Below are 19,959 nucleotides of genomic sequence, written 5' to 3' on the forward strand. Positions count from 1 at the left end.
CATACTGCTACAATATTGCCTTGAAAAATATAGCACTGAAGGTGGTTCGAGCTTGGACAGACACTGAGTGATCTTTGCAATTTGTCATTTGTGAAAAACTTCGGCTTATCTCTGAGTAAGGGACAAGTGGTATCTTTTTAAGGGTACAAATAACGAAATATCTTCACGGAGTTTCATGTTTCGCACCAATTCATCCCAACACAAATGCTTAGTTAGATTGATGTTTGAAGTCCGGCTGAAAGACTAAATTTAATATATTAATAAATTAGTTACATAAGAGCCTATTTAAAGCCTTTTTCTAAATTTTTACACGCTTTATATTAGCTTCACCTGTATGTATGTATGTATGTAACCGACTCCTTCGGACTCGATTTTGACCCACTTTAAACGGACAGATTTAATTCAAACTTTGTACACTTCAATCAGCGACAATATAATAATTTCATAGGTTTATCTCGAAAAAACAATGAAATTTTTTTTTAGTCCACAAAGCAATACGATAAAATTGAGACAACACGTATTGCTGCTAGGACTAAAAAGTGGAAAAAAAATATAGTTTAAAAAAACTATAAATGATGAATGAACAAGAAATACTGGTATTATTACCATTTTCAGCCTAAATTAGGAATTATTTTTCACTTTTTAGTTTGATGTGCTTTAAAAGCGTGTTTTATTGTTTTTTTAAACTATATTTTTTTATACTTACGTTTTAGTTTGACAAGACTGGTATAGTTACTTTAATACAAACAATAGTTTTCAATGAAAAAGGTTAGTAGCATAGTATCAATAGGCCTACAAATTGGCAACTTTATGATGTCTTAGGAAAATATATGGTTTCATTAGAATTTTAATATATATGATACATTAGGCAATAAAGCACACAAAATGTAGGGACGTTATTGCTTCATTGAAGCAGCAATATATTATTTTTAATCCACGTTATGTGAAGTTCTTCGACAAGTATCTTGAAAAATAAAAATAATTGGGGATTAATAAGTGGTGGAGAGTTTCCAGTTCTCAACGTTCGTTCTACGCCCTTGACTTCACAAGTGTCAGTAAATGTGAATACTTCATATTTTTGTCGGTCATAAGTGTAATATTACTTAATAGAAATATATGTTGACTTTGACTATATTTCACGTGATATATTTTGAAATTGAAATTGAAATTTTTCCGACGTTTCGCATACAGCGTGCGCGGTTACGCTGTGTTATGTAATGCAATCCGGTAAAAAAGTGTTTTCTTTAAATGTTAGATTAGGATTATTCTTCTACCTCATATCGCCATAATATTTAGAGCAAATAATTGCTTTACCTCTAACAAAAATCAATCAATCACAATGATTCTCAACAATAATATTCATCCAAGCGAAATATCTTTGAAATATTTGAATCCCAGCCCAAATGTATTCGATTTGTCCGTCAAAGATCCCGACGGGTTGGTCCTTAGAAATAGACCTCTTGAAATGCTTTTAACGATAAAATATTCATGTGTATGGAATAGTAAACGATAACTGATTTTATCATTATTTAATAGTTTATATGTGTACTTTGATTTATATATGTATACAAAATGGCTCAAACTAGATTTGTAATAATGAAAAATAATAAAAAGAAAATTAAAACAAATTTTAAAAGTTTGGTCCTTGTGGCAGTGTATAACGCTGGCAGCATTTTCTCGCTGTATTGCGATACTTATTCGTTGAGTGAGGAGAGCACCAGCTCTGGGGTCACCGGTACTAGCTACCAGGCGCCAACTTAATTCTTTAATTACCACCTGTGCACTAGAACCCCACGGCCCAAGAGTCTCTACTCAAAAGGGAATAAAATCGAAGTTTATTTCTATGTAGGTTATGAAAATTGTAAAGTATACTGTAGGTTTGATTATGTGTAGGTTTTAATATACGATTTGTAATAATAATCTATGCCTGTATGGGTCTTAACTATAAATTACATAATTTCCTTTACAATAAAAAATACCAGGTTCTACACGATCTTCTTTAACGTTCGAGCAAGTACTAGATCCGCTAGAAATAAATATCCATTGGTCAAAGACACGGCCTGTGTTGAAAGTTGCAAGCTTAAGAACTAAGATTGCTCTCATATATAAAATTGCTTGCTCATATCGCTGGATTAATGTTAAATGAAAATTCCTAATAGAATTAAAACTAATCATATACGGTAATAGAATGGGAAAAAAGGAAATATATGAACAACGCTAAGGGCAGATCGTTAATTTGATTGGCTGATTATTATAGTTGATAAATGTGTTGATGTGATAAACTATCTAAAAATTCATAACATTAAGGTAAAATATAATAAATAATCAATGATAATAATAAACATACAATTAATTATTATTAGTATTAAAGTATTTATTTAAAGATAACAATCAAATATACAGTATTTACAATTTGCTTAACCTACATAGTTATAATAAAAAAATTAGTATAGTAGTTTTATTCTTGGAGTACAATCTCTTCACATTTAATTATTTTACTAATGTATAGAAAATATTGTAAAACCTATTTTAAAAGAGTACTAAGAGTACTAAGTGTAGAGTTTCTTGCCCACACGAAACTACTTTTGGAAGGGGCAGCTAGAATCATCTTTATATTTTATTTAACGTTCAAAAGTGCCACTTTAGCTGGTCTATCTGATTTGACTATTGACTAAAAATTAATTAAAATTAATAAAAAGGAAATTAAAACAAATTTAAAAAGTTTGGTCTCTGTGGCAGTTTACCTTTAATGCTGGCAGCATTATTTTTATTATATTTAATACTAAATCCAACCATTAGGCCTGAATTAACATAACTAAGTAATTATTCTTTATTATTATAAGTGTTAGAAAATATTGGGTTATAAAATTTATAATTAGAGCCATATATTATCAATAAAATGTAGATGCAATCGTATACTATATTTAATTGTGTAAAGCAATGGTTGATAATAAAGATTATTTGAAATATAACAGTAAATATGGAAAGCAAACAGCTGGTAATGAAACCAAATAAGTTTCTCTTAAAACCGAGTTTCGTAACTTTTTATAACAGGCCGGCCGGCGTACCGCAAAGTTGGTCCGCTGTTATAATTAAAATGCTGTGAGTTGTGTCTGGAAATCTGTTTCATACGTTTTATTTAACCGATCTCTTGGGAATTCTACACTAATATTATAGATGTATTGTCTGATTGTACGGTACTTAGATATATCACAAGAATATCGCATTATTCTCAAGTGACGTAAGGGATTAATAATAATAATAATCCATTGGCGCTACAACCTTATGGGTCTCAATTAATTGTAGTCGAAATAACTAACATCACCGCATACACGAATTCAAGTCCGACCAGTCACCACAAGTAGCACCCGTTCACGAGTATGATGCATGGCCAGCCATCGGCCCGCCCGATAACACACCCCACAAAGACAGCCATAATAACTCTAATCATTTATGCGAGTCCTACTTTAAATATCTCCGTTACAGATAGTATAGTTTCACAAGTTGTGAATTTATATTTAATATTGGTTTTGATTTATATCACAGTACAGATGGTGTTTAAAACTATACTTTAAACCCAAAAACTTTATTAAAGAAAAAAAACACAACAACAATAATTTTTATCATCACTAACGTCAAATCTGATTTTTATTTTTAATTTTCTTATCTAACCTCCTTTTACTGTTATTCATAAAAATAGGTTGTTAAGTCAACTAGTTGAAAGAATGTAACCAGATTTGAAGCTTTTTACATTAAACATGCCGCGGCCCAAGGACTATATGGGTCCTTTAACCGTGGAAGATACAAACATCTGAACTTTAACTTAAATAGTGAGAATCTACAAAACAAGACTATGAACTATAATTTAATTAAGGCTCTGAAGCAGCTAGAGGAAACGCAGCACTGGATAGTGAACTAACCAGCTCAAGGTGAATAGCCTTTGTAACCATACACAAAAACACACTTATGTAAGCTTTACAAGTTTTTGTGCATCTACCAGAGTACAGTTTCAGCGTAAATGGACCACTAAAGTCTACGCCGCTGGTCAAAAATGGGCGTGACGGATTGACTCTGCACTGTGGTAAATTACCCATTAACGGAGTCATAGGTCGTGCAATTTGGGTAAAACAAGGTTTACATAATCTTAAAATCGTTTTCACCAAGTTTTTTGCTCGGAGAATCCAATATTTTTTATGGACAACATTTAATGTGAGCGAATTTCTACCATGTAGTGTTCTCAAATGAGCATCAATTACAATCAACTTTGCTAAGTTACATTTGTGATGTAAGATTATAGGAGACTTCATATCAGGTGGTATTTGAGCATTTACAAGACGTCTACCAACTCTAATAATTTTCTCATTGTCTAGGATCGGATTTAAAGGTAAAAGTTTACTATTTTTTGGGATAGGTTTGCTCTGTGATAAGAATCCTATTTCACTTTCAAAGTAAACAGACTGTGACATTCGAATGCAAGTTTTTAATGCATTTTTAATTTCATCAGTAGTGAGATATGTCAGTTTTATGTTATCGTTTCTTTTGAGAACCTTATCTTTACATAGCCGCAAAAATCGAAAGCAATAGGCTGTCACACGTATAAGTCTAAGTAGATTTGAGTATCTATTGAGGTACATAGTACATTCATTGGATTCAGAGGTGCATAAATAACTAACTTTTGCTCTCGGTTATGCTTCGAGTGTGGTTGTAGGTATAGTGAAATTAGGGTAACAAATCTCAACAGACTCGCGAAGAAAGGCTGGACCTTCCCACCATAGTTGTGACTGCATCAGTTCACCAGGACTGATACCGCGTGAGGCGCAGTCCGCGGGGTTATCCGCAGACTTAATATGATGCCATTGACTACTATTCGTAACATTCAAGATTTCGGTAGTGCGATTACCAACGAATGGCTTCCAAGTATTTGGAGTTTTACGCAACCAAGCCAAAACTATTGTGGAATCTGTCCAAGCAAATACACAATTATCATCAATATTTAGACTAGATTTGACATACAGTATCAATTTAGACAATAGGACTGCTCCACAAAGTTCAAGACGTGGCAATGAGATCTGTTTAACAGGAGCGACTTTTGTTTTGGCTGCGACCAGACTTACTTTTATCTCATTGTCCGTGATGACTCTGATGTAAATAACCGCAGCGTAGGCGGCGCAAGAGGCGTCACAATAACCGTGCAATTCAATTTTTACATTATTTGCAATCCCTAACCAACGTGGAAGCTGAATGGCTTGCATGTGTTCAAAATTAGTCAGGTAATTCTGCCATTCAGTTTTCAGGTCTTCTGGAAGTTCAGAGTCCCAGTCCAGGCCGGCTAGCCACAACTTCTGCATAAACATTTTTAACATAACTAAGCAAGGTGCTAGCCAACCCAGAGGGTCAAACGTTTTTGCTATCGCAGATAGCACACTTCGTTTTGTAACAACATCGTTGTCATGAGGTAAATTAACTACCAGTTCAAATATATCACTTTGTGGTTTCCAGGCTATGCCCAAAGCTTTCACCGAATCATCCAATTTAATATTCACTGAACTTTTTAATGCCTTTTTCGAATCGGGAATTTCATTTAAAACAGTTTCACTATTAGACGACCACTTATGTAGAAGAAAACCGCCACGTTTAAACAGTTCAGTTAAGCGACGTTGAAGCCGTTGAGTGTCTTCTTCTGTAGATGAGCCCGTCATCAAATCGTCCATATAGAGATCAGTTTTTAGAAGCTCAGCTTCAGGAAACTCTTCACGTTCGTCTTCTGCAAGTTGATGAAGTGTCCTTATGGCAAGATATGGAGCGCATGAACTGCCATATGTGACGGTAAGTAACCGATATTCTCTAATCGGATCTTCCGATGACTCGCGCCACAAGATTCTCTGGTAATCAGTGTCTTGCTTTGAGATAAGTATCTGTCGGTACATTTGTTGTATATCAGCTACTATGCAGTACTTATGTTGTCTCCACCGTGTTACTAATTCTCGTATATCTTGTTGCAGCGGTGGGCCGATGAGTAGCTCATCGTTAAGTGAGTTTCCGTCTACAGGTTTAGCGCTTCCGTCAAAAACTACGCGCAACTTTGTAGTGAGGCTCGAAGCACGCAGAATAGCATGATGTGGTAGGTGATAAGCTCTATTCTTCTTTTCTGTTTCAGGGACGACCTCCATGTGACCGAGTGACTCATATTGCCTCATGAACTTGCAGTATTCTTCGTGAAACTCGGGTCTTCGCTTAAACTTATTCTCCATCTGAAGTAAACGCTTCAAAGCAAGTTGTCTGGAGTTGCCTAAATTTGGAGCGTCTTCGTCCTTGAAGGGTAGTCTAACCTCATATCGACCGACAGTGTTTCGAGTGTGAGTTTTCTTAAAATGCTCTTCACACTGCATTTCGACAGAGGCTTCACGTTTGGTGAATATTCATTGATCTCCCAAAACTGACGTCGCAACTGATCAACTTCGAATTCTGTGTGCATAACAACTACATTGTGTGACTGATGGCCAGATTGCGCAACTTCGCCGCTTACTAGCCATCCCAATCTTGAGTTCAAAGCGACCAGAGACTCATTGCGTTTTATTATTCCGTCAAGAATAATATGCGCATATATAACTGCACCTAATAGCACGTCGATAGATCCTGGCTTGTGTGTGGATCCGCAAGATCCGAAATCTCAGAAGAAGGCCAGGTATCTGATGGTAGCTCTTGTGATGGTAATCTCGAATTTATTCGTCTAAGGACGTACGCCTTAGATGTGATCATGTGTGATGGATTTCTAATAGCATGAAAGTTCAACGTAACTTGTGACTTTGTTATCAGCGGTATAGATGATATGCCAGTATTTTTTCCGCTGATTGAAGTGCGCTCGAGATTAAGCAGTTGAGCTGCCGCTTCAGTAACAAAGTTTGATTACGAGCATGGATCAATCAGTGCTCTCAAGACTATAGTATCGCCGTTCCTCAACTTAACTGCAATTCGTGCAGTTGCCAATATTACTTCTTCACTGTCGCTGTCAACCTCAGCTTTGTAAACGACGGTTGATGTGGTTTGGCTTGTTTGAGGTGTACTGGATGTTGCTGCATCGCTTTCTGGCACTGATGTGAACTTGTTAGGGTTTGTGAAGTGCAGCAGAGTGTGATGTCGTCGACATTTTCTTCAATTAGTGCTCTGCCAACACGCATTAACGTAGTGACCCTTTACAAGGCAATTAAAACAAATGCCAGTCTTCTTAATAAAATCGTGACGTTGAGGAACATCTAATGCGGCGACTTCTTTACAATGACAAATATAATGGTTTTGTGGGCAATAAGTGCATTCGCTGTTTACTTACAGTTGTTTTTTGCACTTATTACACTTTCTAATCCGGTTCAAGAAGGACCAACATGTTTAAAACTATACTTTAAACCCAAAAAACTTTATTAAAGAAAAAAAACACAACAACAATAATTTTGATCATCACTAACGTCAAATCTGATTTTTATTTTTAATTTTCTTATCTAACCTCCTTTTACTGTTATTCATAAAAATAGGTTGTTAAGTCAACTAGTTGAAAGAATGTAACCAGATTTGAAGCTTTTTACATTAAACAGATGGCTCATGAAGCTCTCAATAAGCTGTGATATGAAAGACCTATACTATATACTACATGGACACTGCTAGAGGGTTCGCAAGTGAGTTGCCGCTTTTAAATACCTTAAATCGAATTGGCTTGGAAATACTTTAGTGGGCTGTGTTGATTTCAATATAGAGATAAAGTTATAGTTATAAAAATACGACAGAACCTTTCAGTTAATTTATATTAAGAAACGTTACACAAAATAGATCGTAAAATAAAAATAAAGGTCGGTTATTGTTTAAGTGTAAATGAAAGTTCAGATATTGCGAAACATATACTGCAGTGATAATAGTGAAGTTTAGAATAATTTTCAATGAAAAATACTTAATAACCTAGATTTTTGGGCGGGTAGGTAAAACCAGGAACTATGTAGTAAGAGAAATTGAGATATTAAAGCACTTAATCGATTAGCAAATCACTTTTTCTTCGCACTCAATCAACATAAAAAGTTTTTTAAACTTATTTTCCAGTGAAATATCATTCATTATTTTAAGATAAAAATTTACCTCTCTGACAACTGCCTTGCGATTCTGTAACTCACTTTTCGAACTCACACAGCGGTTTTCACAGCGGCGGTCGCGCTCAAATCAGTCGTAAAGCAGTCATTTTACGATTTGGCATTCTTATAAACAATAAACTACAAGCTCCCTCCTTATCAAAATGCCAAACCGCTGTGAGAGTTCGAAAAGTGAGTTAGAGAATCGCAAGGCTGTTCGAAACAGCATTTATAAATTCCTTCTAAACTTAGGACTATACAAAAAAATATTGTCGTGTTTTGCAAGAAGCCAGAAAGTATCACTATAATGCTACGTGGCATTTAGGCTTTAAGTCAACAGCCTACGCATAGATATATTCCATTATACTTTCTCAGTCACATCTAGATTCTTCATTCAAGGCGAATATAATTTCGATTAATGGTTTCAGTATCGCTATAGCTGTTTGAACTGTCGCATGCAAATTGTGTAAAGAACATACAGGTGCATACAGTATGCACCTGTGTTGTCTCTGAGAGTTTAACGGTTCGAAATTTAAATTCACAAAGGTTTAATTTAAATTTTTGTTTACATTGCGGTGAATAATTTAAATTTTAATATATGAATAGTAACCCGGTATGAGAACAAGATAAAAATACAATGCATAGATTACAGCACAAAAAGTATATTTAATATCACATTTATCAACGCTTTGCTTTGAAGGATGTAACAATAATTATACAATATATCTTATATAATCTTATTTGGTAATAATCTAATTATGAAATAAAATACAGACTTTTATTGGCATATTTTATTTACATACTTCTCTAAGAAAATTAAATTAAAGCATTATTCTCCTAACAAGACAATGCTTTAAAACAATTTTTTTAATTATTTAAGTACAATGTGTCCTGACCAAGGAGGTTTCAATTCAATTTAAGTACACATTATCTGTGGTGTGATGCGTGCGACGCATCGCGCTGGTTTCGAGTCAATAGACCAAAACAAACTTTTGTTTCTTTTATATTGCTACCTATATTTATTTAATGTAGGTACCTATAGCCATGAAATTAAATAAAATAGTGTATGCAACTGCATATAATTAGGTACTAAAACACTCGTATAATCTTATTTTGAAACTTGCCTGCGGTTCGTTTAAAAAAACTACACTCATGTTTTAATACCCTCTATTACATGACAGTTACATAAACTACTATTATTAAATAAGTATAAAAAAGTAGGAGAAATACTTAGCAATCTTAAAGGTGACGTTTTTTTTAACACACAACTAGTCATCCAAAAGGAATCATATTATGTAGGTAATTCACTTGTGTGCACCAATCAGCTAAGGAACTAATTACAGTACTGGATTGCTTGACCACGTCACGCTCCAAAGTACTTGAATCGATTTACTTGATCTGCAAGATTGATACACTGATATAGCATATTGATCCATTATTAGAATAAATAACCAAAACCGGCCAGGGCCATTTAAGTATATTTGTTTGACTTCTATATTACATTTATTGTACCCATTGTACGAGAAGATTTTGATTGGTTTGTTTATTATCATTTCTATTCAAATTAGGATGGAATTTTGTGTTTAAAGTGTTGCAAATAGGACTTGAAATTCAGTGAGTTTTCGTTATGACTTTCCGAATTTGTGATAAACAAGTTTCATGACATTTCGTGTACTCATTGAACCCGAATCGACTTAAGAGTCAAACGGCATTCATAGGAACGAGTGACAAGGATTACTTTAATATTGATTGTCTTTAAGTTTCAAATGTTTAAAGTTATGATAAATTACTTTTATATAAATGACTATGGAGTCTTTATTATTATCGACCATTGAATAGTCGTTAATTTATAAATCTCAACATTGATAAATCAAATGAACAACTTAACGGTTTTGAACTTGACTTTAATATTATTAAATTAAAATGATAATGGTAGCTGACACCAACACCATCGCTCTGACATTAATAATAATGACTGTGAAATTACTATTACTACAATCAAATAGAGTATTCATTTGTAGATGCAATAGACGCAAATCCAAGAAACACACAAGTATTAACGCGTATAAACTGATAAGACTTTGACGTTGTTAATTTAAGAGCTCTGTGACATAATGACTATGGCAGCTGACACAAGCGCCATTGCTCTGACATAAACAATTGGAGTTTGTTATTCCGAGGCACTACATTCGAAATTAAGATCGTATATATTTGCTAGAACTGATTAAAATTTTGTGTTTTGTTTCAGGATCTTCAGCTTGAAACTTCTTCGTTATGAACCCAGTAAGTACCTACAATTAATATTATTTCAACACGATTTCATATAATATGAGTTAAAACATGCAACTTACTGTGAAAAACCAGCAAATTTTATTATTTACTATTTAAACAGAGTTTTTAAACTATAATTCTATCTGAACGATAGGTCAAAGCATCGTCAGTAAAATTTTACTTTTTATATAGGTATCTCTACAATTTAACCGTTATCTGAAGACATTTGTCTCTTTTCATCACAATGTAAAATCTATTTGATAGAAAGAGATGAAACGAGTTCTTCTCTTCGGACTATTTCCAATCTTAAGTCTAAAATCCATATGGTATTAGTATGTCTTAGAATGGGTTGTAGTGTTTTTAAAAACTTCTTATATGTATTTGTAATATATTCTATGACCTTGAGATATTAAGACGCAATGTTGAAAGTGGTCACATTTCAAATAAAAAATACGACAGAACATTTCAGCTATTTCGCTTACAACAAGAAACGTGAGTTAAACAAAAATAGGTCGTATAATAAACATCAAAGGTCGGTTATTCTTTATGTTCTATAAGTGTAAATGAAAGTTCAGATATTGCGAAACATATACTGCAGTGAAACATAATACTGAAGGTTAGAATAATTTTAAATGAAATATCCTTAATAACAACCAGTAACTTAGTAAAACCAAGACCAAGTAAGAGAGAGAAATTGAGATATTTAAACACTTAATTGATTAGCAAATTTTATTTTTCTTCACACTCAAGAAACTTAAAGTGTTTTTTAAATTCCATTTTCCAGTGAAATCTCATTGATGTTAAAACGATGAGATTAGGAATTAAAAAAAACTATTTTATATTTATGTAAAATGCATGTAAACAAATAAAAATACACTTTAACTGTAAACTACTTCTTCAAGTTTATTGAATTCGTAAAAAAACATAGTATGTTCAACAATTCTCTATTTAGATTTTACAAAATTTCTAGAAACTGCCATAATTATAGTCAAGAAGTCAAAAATAATATTAAACACTCTTTATAAATTATGCAAACTTAAAATATAGCGTAACTTTAACCAAACATATTTTCATTGCTAAAAGCTGTAAACAAAGTATCGATATTCTTTTGTTTTTAAAACAACAAAGCCAAAGAAATTCCAGTGTTTATGAATATTTTATTGTTCACAACAACGCTACCACTCATTATTTAAATGTTATATTTTACTTAAATCGATAAACAAGGTATTCCTGGACTCCTGTCATTGGTATTTTTTTGATAAAAAAACCAAAAACCAAAGTAGTGTCTGTATGACAAATCCGATAGGGCTGGATGTATGCTAAATTAAACAAAAAACGCTTAACACCCACATATTCTAAGTAGTATATATAGATAGCTATTCCCATAGATTACAGTAGCGAAAATCTTCAGGGCCGTCAACTGATTATAATATCTAAGTAGCAGAGAACTAGTAGAGGCCTAAACATCACAAACTTATGTTGATAGGTTTGATGTTTGCGCGTAATGCGGAATGCAAGAACATATTTTGCGGAATGTCTTCTCTTTAGTCGCGTTCTTCATTACGTTGTGATAGTGTTCCATATCTCCCTCCATTCAGCATCGGCCTCGGATTCTCGGTCCTACAAACTTCTCGAAGTTATCAGGACCTCTGCGTGCTATATGTCCAAGAAACTTAGGGCACTTTGGTAACACACTGAAAAGAGAAAGAAATTAATTTAAGGCATGGTTATTAATATATAGAACAATAAGAGGGTTAGATGAAGGACAAGTGGTTCAGTTAACTTCAAAAATGTTTTAAATTAGTTTTATCTAGGTTATTGTTATTTGTAACTTACCTCAGGTATTATCTGACTTAAAACTGTACCAAAAGCATAACGTCGCTGTATAATGATAACCTCGTATGTCCAGAGAACCAAACATTACAGAAAACGAAAAAAAATGTGTGCGTGTACTAGGTGTACACACGTAAGAAGTGAAACTTCTTTATGACCTTATTTTTCGAAAAATGATCTACTATATGCAACTTTACAGAAATTGGTTAAATAAAGTTAAATTAGATAAAGTTTAAAAAAAGGCTTTTATCATCATAGACATGAATACAAATACAATTATTTCATTTTACCTTATTACTAGTAAGATTATTACAGAATTTCATTAATTGTAATTATTACTATCATTGTTATCGTTATTATATATTTTTGTTATTAATGCATTTTATCTCGTCGGATCAACCGTGGTAGGGACAAGAAAAAGATGGCGCGTAACCGAAAAATGTGACGGTAATTTTTCCAACGCCGATAAAGAAGTTTGACTTCAAAAAGCAACATGGCGCGTAACCGAAAAACGAGACGATTTGCTACAAAATTTCACCCATACGCCGATAAAGAAGTTTCACTTCAAAAAGATGGCACGTAACGGAAAAAAGGTGACGCGTAACGAAAAAATGTTACACTAAATTTTTTTCCAACCCCGATAAAGAAGTTTCACTTCAAAAATGTTTTTCGTCAATGTTCGTTAAAATATTATTATGAGTGTAGTCCATAGTTTTGGATGGTAAAAAGGACTTTTTTTTAATATCATAAGTACTATTTTTTTTTAATAAATGGTTTTTGGACGTACGAGGTTATCATTCTACAGTGACATTAAAAAAACTGATGAAGGTATTACCAAATCAAGTTATGAATTACTCACATCGAACAATAGTTATTGCCCTAACGAACGTTGCCATGGAGACGAAACCTCTGGGGTGCTATTTCGTATTCATATATCAGAGATACGACTATTCAGGCAAATCATTTGTGCGTGATTTGGGTCTCGCGTTATCGGAATTGTCACTACGGATAAAGTGCGGTTATCATGCATCGGCCTGGTTCGGTTTCGTAAAGCCATTTACATACATAATTCTAACATGAGCTATGTAAAATCTCAGAGCAGATTTCAAACAGCATTGAGTACAAACTTAGAACAAACTGTATATTGTCCTTTTTTTAAGAGAGTGCTATTTTTAAAATAGTTGAGAGTTAGTTATATAAGTTTGTTAGATGGTTAATTAAACTAATTGGAACTAGTATAAGGCACTGTGGCGAGTAGTGTTAGCCTAGTGGCTTCAGCGTGCGACTCTCTTTCCTCAGGTCGTAGGTTCGATCCCCGGCTATGCACCAATGCACTTTCATTCTAAGTGCGTCTTTAACATTCCCTCGAACGGTGAAGGAAAACATCGTGAGGACACCTTGCCTTAGACCCGAAAAGTCGACGGCGTGTGTCAGGCATAGCAGGCTAATCACCTACTTGCCTATTAGATTGGTAAATGATCATGAACCAGATACAGAAATTTTTTGTGATGAAATTTTTTATTCGATATCATATAAAATCTATATATAAAATCACATTTAATTAAATTGAAACATCGTAAGAGATTATCCATTTTCAGTTGAAAAGACTTACTCATCAGGACAGAAATAGGCGAAGTAAAACAATAAATTTTAATCAAAGCACAAATTGCTTCGCCAATCGAGATTTCTTTGTTTGCCCGCCATTAGTCTGCGACTTGGGGATCCCAATTTTAATAATTTATTTTTAATTAAAGATGTTTGTAAGCAACTGTTGCAGATTTTAATTTTCGCTCTTACTGAAACTCTTTTGTTATGTTTTTAATATAATTATGTTTGATTCAGTTACTTTATAGAATAAACATTTTGAGGGCCTATACATTTCGGGAATACTTAATAAATTTGTATGTACGAGTATGTCAGAGATCTAATACGATAATACCATGTCATTTGTTTGATTAGAATACCAACACCACGCAACAACATAGACATTAGACATACTATAGGCTTTATTGTCAGTGAGTCAAAGACAAATTTTCACGAGTGCGTTGGATCGATCGTTGAGTTCAGCTACTCTCCGATCGGCGCCTGCGCCGGACGAGCGCACTAACATATTTTAAAATTAAATCCAAATGTTGGACAACGATAGTGTGGCCTAATATTAACTAAAAAATTAAAAAAGTAAAACTTGGTCCAACGAGCGGCCTTATCAGTACTAAGCGATTTCTTCCAGGCAACCTAGTTTTTTTTAGTTTATCACGAACAGACAGACAGACCAGGTGGAGAAATTTGTTTTACAATATGTAGTGAATGAACTTTATCAAATATGAGAGGTTGAAAACAACATAAAAATATGTTTGCCATGACATATATATATTTAAAAACCGGGTATATGTCCGACGTCGGATTTGGAAGTGAAGATAACCTCTAGGCTAAGATTGGTTCGTACCAAAATCTATTTATTCTATTATTATTGTTGAATTATGCCTTAACGGTATTTGGGTAAAAAAATACGATTAAATGTCTCCCAATAAGGACGGGGTTTATAAAGGAATCTTGTTCAATTTTGAATAATCACGGAAGATTTGAAATGTCCATTTAATACAGGGAGAGGTTTTATAATTGAAGCAATTAAAATGTAACTGGAAGCTATAAATGTAGATGGCGTTTTATGAAGACATATTCCCTTTTCGTTTACGTACAAATTTGTGTGAAAAGAATTTTTTTTACAACTCATAATTAAGAAAATAAAAAGTTCCCCATTTATTACGTGCTGTACATATGCACTGCTAAAATGCGTATTTGCAAAACATTTTTAACAACTAATTCTAAAACGCAAACTTAAAGAATGTTAATCTACACGATATTTTAATTTTCGTATTCAATACAAAAATGTATTGTTAATGTGTTATAAATTTAAAATTGAATTAAATATAAATTTAATATAAGTTCATTAAATCATCAAAGTAACTGTCGATTAAATAAATAACACTTTAAGTTGCTTCTGTTTAATTTTGAGCTTTTCAATTTTAAAAGCTTAGAGAACTTTAGATTCAGCTTAAGAAACGCTCGTTATTTTTAATGACCATTTCATTCTTTTGTTCTGCTAATTAAAACTTAAAAAACTTGCCATTCATTGACTTTTCTTTCTTGGACCAAAACTGTTAAATATATTATAACTTTAATCTGTTTGGAAAAAGTCTCATTTGTCAGGATTTGATGTCTCTCATTACCCATACAAAAATACTACTACAATGTTTCGTATTCACTATTGTATTTAGCTTATGTACGCATACCTACATTAAATTTATATATTACTAGCTGACCTGGCAAAAATCGTTTTGCCATGTATATCATGTGTATTATAATAAAAAATAGGGATTGATCGTAGAGGGGTGAAAAATAGGGGTTGTATGTATTTTTTAATGTTGTATCATAAATAATTAAAAAATAAAAATTTATCTAAAAATTAAAAATCCTTTTTTAGGGGTGGACTACCCTTAACATTTAGGGGGATGAAAAAAAGATGTTGTCCGATTCTTAGACATACCCAATATGCACACAAAATTTCATAAGAATTGGTCAAGTCGTTTCGGAGGAGTTTAACTACAAACACCGCGACACGAGAATTTTATATATTAGATTAGATTTAACTGTATTATTGCTATCATTAATATCTCAACGTATATTATCATACTGAACGGGTGTCTAGCTAAGTTAAAAAAGGATATGGAAACGCGCATGTGTAATATTACACCAATCATTGAACATTTAGTAAACTATTGAAAATAAATGAAATTATTAAGCTTCTAAAGTATAAAATTACAGTACACATTAAACTTGTCGGGCAGTCGCATGATAAAATATCCTATTAACACTTATATGAGAGTCAAGATCAAAATTATCATATTCAATATATTATTAATCTCAACTTCATCGACAAAAGAATTCTAACATGTATGTGTGCCAAATACTGTATTCACTCGGGATTTAGTTAACCATAATCCTCTTTTCAATATAAAAACATATTAACAACAATACATCTACTTACACAATTATATTTCTACACACAAAACCCCATTTATAAAAAATCCTAATACAGTTTAATCGTGCCTAAAAATATTTAATTTTATTTTTGGGAGTGTAAAAAGGAAAATTGAATTTTTAATTTTATACCCGAGTATTCAAATTCCATTAAGAGACAATTATCCAACCCATTTTACAAAATGAAACGAAAACACAAGATTCATGACACACACTTCTTACCCCGAAAACAATAATATGAATTCGTAAGCGAAGTACCAATGTTTTCGCGTCCCAAAATTTACATATACCACCTCAAAGGATTATAACCTTAATCGCATAAACAGTAAAGTATTAAATTCAATGAAAAAGGTTGCGGAAATTTTGTAACTGTGCTTAAACGTGGTGGAAAGGATGTGGGAAAAACATTGAATTAAGAATTTTGCTAACAATGCCCGGTCAGGGATAAAAATAAACTTTCAGCTTATATATTAAATAAAGTATTTACTTATAAGTGTTGGATTTTATCGGGTTTATTGGATATTATTGCGAACTTAACTATTATTTCTTATATCAAAGCAAGTAAGTTTTTTTATGAGATTTTTATTATGAACGAATTTTATATTTGTAAAATCATTATTGAAATATTCAGACACTCACGTACTATTTCGTAGAATAGTCTTTGACGAGAACGAACCTACCACTCCAAAGCTGGGGTTTTTTTCATAAGATATTACATATAATTAAATATATATCAAGGAATAAGGATCGCAATTCAAAGAGAAAATGCTGCCAGCATTAAAGGTGCACTGCAAAAGGGACCAAACATTTTAAAGTTGTTGAAGTTTTCTATTTATCCATTTTTAATTATTATTATTATTACTGGGAATATTGCAAATAATATATATTTATGTGATGAAATTAAATATTACTGCTATTTAATATTATACACATTATTTTTGTGAAATTATATAAGTGTAAAATATTTTTTAATAGATTTATTTATTTACGGGTACTAAGTTTTCTGAAGCGATTATATTCCCTTGAATCTGTCTTATTCTATCTCTTTTCCATTTTCCAAAACCAAACGTTGCGTTACTGCCTATATAACAACCGTGCTAAATTTCATGTGTGTGTGTCAACGGATATGTATATTGTAGTTTATAAATATACATATAATATAGTGAACTTAGGTCCTTCACTTCTAAGCAATCTACCATTGAGATGACTTAATGGATATGTTTTAAACAAAACTTTTACTACCATGACTGATAAATGAATAAATTTTATACTATACCATAGTATATTCGCGAAGGAAGGAAGGTGCTGATTTTGCTTCGTAAAAGGAAGATGCTTGACCGTAGTAAGCCCAGTCAGTACTAAGTCAGTAAGGTTGAGAAGTTCTATATATCCTTAGCAAAACTTTGTTAGTTCGTTTCAGGGTATGGCGCGATTGCAGTGATTGTAGCCGCTGCTTATTATATTTTTCTTATTATCAGTTTTTTGGATACAAAATTTTGATTAATTATTATTATTGGCCGATATTGTATTACCACGTTAGTCTCATTTATTTTTACATATTAAAATACCAAAATAATATACAAGATAGTATAGACAATAAATCTACATAACATTAAGATAAAGTACTTGCCGATCGTAATGCGTGAAAACACATTTCCACAAATGAAATGGTAAAGGATTTAAACGGTTTATTTGTTCAACACATTTCAAACAGTTATTGCGGTTACCGTAACAGATGCTGTGAAGTGCTCGGAAAGATAACAGGGCTAAGCTGTCATAATCTGTTTAATACTGAATTCCTATGTATTACTAAGTTTACTTGTGTTAGCGTGCGACTCTTGATCGTAAATTGAGCTTTGCCTTATATGCCATAAGATTTTGCATTGAGCAGTGTTCGCCTAAAGGCTTTAGCGTACGACTCTCATACCTGAGGTCGTAGGTTCGATCCCCGGCTGTGCACCAATGGACTTTCCAAACCATCGTGAGGAAACCGACATGTCTAAGACCCAAAAAGTCGGGGGTGTGTCAGGCACTGGAGGCTGATCACCTACTTGATTCAGAAATGTGAGGCCAAGACCTAAAGAGGTTGAAGCGCCACTGATTTATTTTTTATATGCATTAAACACATGGTTGTATGCTTAACGAAAACGTCGTGAGGATAACTTAGACGTTAAACTTACTTACTCGTACATGCCTATTAGAAAAAAATGGCAGAAATAAAACAGATTTAAAGATGGTGTAAAATTGGAATGATGTGGAAATTTAATTGAGTTATCTATAGATGATTAAATTGTGTAGGATGGTAGCATTGTTAATAACATAATTTCCTTCGCCTATATTCAGACGAAATTAAAACGATGTTCCGGGACTCGTTTCCGTTAGGCTATGGTTACACATAAAGCGAAAATATAGTAGCTAGTGTAACATGAGACTTATCTAACAAACATTGCCATCGTAAAACTTCGGTCTGACGGTCAAGTGTTTGGCATTTTCAAAGAATATTTTCTAAACAGGAAACTGTTAAAGTAGGCATTATTCGACATTTTTATCGTTAATATAACTTAGAACTCACGGTTACATAAACGGCCGAATCACCGTCATTATTATATTTTAATATACTACGATTTTATATTAAAATAACTTGATTTATGCAATCGTATTATCGTGTATCCTATTACCAACATCACGCAGAATGTATACGTTAAATAACGACACAACACATCACTGTCTTCTTGTCACTGTCACTCAACACTGCTCACTATACAAAGCTATTTACAAACACAGATTCGCAATAACTTTACTTCAGAAAAGAACACATTAAGACAGGATTGTTTTTAAATCCTGTATTTGTATATACTTTATTATCAAAACTTACGTTAAGTTCAGTCGCTGATGTTTTTAAGTAAGTGAAACATTTTGTTCGAAGCGAAGTGTCAACTGTCTGTAATCGTTAAAAACAGCAGCTTCTAACAAAAAACTGAAGCTTGACCTATTTGTGTTTTTTTAAACTTAGTGACACATCTATTACCTATAAACAATATAACTAACTATTGTACATTATATTATATTACAATTTATGAATGTATCAAAAACTAAAGGGCTCATTTATTACCACCAAAACTGACGTATTACAATTAGCTACAATTGTTAGGGTGCGTCCACATCTGGCGAATATGCGCGCGTGCGCCGTGCGCACGCCTTATACGAGCCTTGCATGAGTTGCGCTAAAGAGGCGCACCAAACCATTGCCGTGACCGCACGCGCGCAGCTCGCAAACGGCTTGCGAGCTACACATTCGCCAGATGTGGACACATCCTAAAATTATTGTTCACGTTTTGTTTGCGCTTGTTAATTATGTAAGTTAACGTTAGTTACGTAACTCGTATAAAGATTTTAATCGAAAGTATAGCATGGTAGTGTACAAGAAGGTTAATTATAAATCTAGCGATGCGGGGTTGAGGGGATGCGATGTAGCCACTTAACCTTAAGCCAAGCTGTTGAATATGGATTTTCTGATGCCTAAATTGCTACAGATACTTGAAACCGAGACTTGTTCGTGATTAGCTTGGTTATGTGCGTTTTACGAGAACATTAATTTGATGACAATTATATTGTGAGCTGCGTTTTAATTTTCTTACTACCGTGGAAAGTACTATCTGAAACTAAAACTAGGTGTGTACAATAGAGGTTACGGCTAGCTGCGGGA

At 33.1% G+C, this 19,959-nt stretch overlaps 1 protein-coding gene across 3 annotated transcripts in view; it reads left to right on the plus strand.

The window, feature by feature from the left end:
- Window positions 1-19,959, plus strand: part of LOC125057345 (zwei Ig domain protein zig-8-like) — a 153,322-nt gene that overhangs the window by 52,734 nt on the left and 80,629 nt on the right. For all 3 annotated transcript variants that reach the window (XM_047660997.1, XM_047660995.1, XM_047660996.1), the window contains exon 2: window positions 10,357-10,391. The gene's annotated coding sequence lies outside the window, so the exon portion shown is untranslated. The remainder of the gene's footprint in view (window positions 1-10,356; window positions 10,392-19,959) is intronic.

The sequence above is a fragment of the Pieris napi genome, chromosome 16 (genome assembly GCF_905475465.1).
Source record: "Pieris napi chromosome 16, ilPieNapi1.2, whole genome shotgun sequence".
Classification (NCBI taxonomy): domain Eukaryota; kingdom Metazoa; phylum Arthropoda; class Insecta; order Lepidoptera; family Pieridae; genus Pieris; species Pieris napi.